This window comes from Empidonax traillii, unplaced genomic scaffold (assembly GCF_003031625.1).
Source record: "Empidonax traillii isolate 1590-97213 ecotype Southwest subspecies unplaced genomic scaffold, ASM303162v1 scaffold1397:size233085, whole genome shotgun sequence".
Taxonomy (NCBI): Eukaryota; Metazoa; Chordata; class Aves; order Passeriformes; family Tyrannidae; genus Empidonax; species Empidonax traillii.
In genome coordinates, this window is record NW_020956590.1 from 97,874 (window position 1) to 99,262 (window position 1,389).

Consider the following 1,389-nt stretch of genomic DNA (forward strand, 5'->3'; position numbering starts at 1 on the left):
CCAGTGCTGGCCGGGGCTCCGAAGCCTTTGCCACGGGGATGGACGGCTGCCACGGCCACGCCCCGGGACCGTGCCAGGCCATGGGGGCTCCGGGAGATCGTCCCGAGCACCCCAACCCTCTGTCGCCCCACAGCCCCCACACTGGCGGGTCCAAAACACGGCGCCTTCGCCCGGGAAATGCTCACACCCCGACCCTGGTCCTGGTGCAAACTGCTGTGCACACCACAGGGCCGGGAGGAACGCGCGGCTGGGGATTTCTTAAAGCTTGGGGGAGGAGAGGGGTACCGATTCTGCCCGACGGTGTCCCGTTAGCGCACGGCATTTTTACTTTTGCCTTTACTTTTTCCACAACATCAGCATCCACTATAGCCTGGGAACATTGTCCAACACCTCCATCCACCTCCTGCCTCTACGGAATATTTCACCGTTGACGCAAAACGGTGGAGGCTTCCCGTCATCCCGTCATCGTTTCACACCCTCCAACTGGTATCTGAAGATCAAAAATGGATCTTTATCGGTGCAGAGCACCGGCGCCGCCTGCCCCGGTGCGGCGAGCTCAGCCCCTGCGGTGACTGATGACCGGTGACCGAGGCCGGCCCGAGCCCACCCTACCGGGGCTCAGGCAGCAACCGGGAGCAAGCGGCACAGCAAACCGAGCAGAAGAAGGGGATGTTCCCAGGAACGTTATTACGATGAAAATAAAGTCTCCTGTAACTGAAGGGATTTTAAAAAAAGAAAAAAAAAAATCTCATGATTATTTTTTTTGTGGGTTTTTTTTTTTTTTCAGGTTTTTTTTTTTTTTTTTTTTTTTTTTTTTTTGCTGTTAGAACTGTCTCTGCCAAGTTGTGAAACTTGTTGGTTCAGTTCTAAATCAGGGTCCAGGATCTGTGAGCAGAAGTCGAGGGGTAGGAAACGGGGAAGAAGTGGTGGTGGGAGAAAAATTATATATATATGGGTTTACATACACATATATATATATATAGGTGCTTGATTAGTTAAGTGCCTATATATATATATACACATATATTTATAGCTGGGTGTACTGGTACTCGATAGGTCAATCCAACACATCTTTTACCATCACAGCATTTTGGCATCCACAGACTGGCTGAACAAACCTGATGGAGTGAAGGTGCTGGCCAACACTTTGCGTGCATTGGCACAGGAGCCAGATCTGAAGCCCATCCTCTCCCACTTCCCAATGGTTTAAAGTATCTCATTTAACAAAACCAGGAGTCTTGAAATGATTAAAGGATGTTCAGCAAGGCAATTTTTTTTCTGTTTTGTTTCGTTCTGAAAAAAATATAATATATAAAAGTGGCCAACCTCAGGAAGATCCAGGAAAAGGACAGCTGAAGAGGTTTTGGTCCATAAAGAAATACTTTTTCT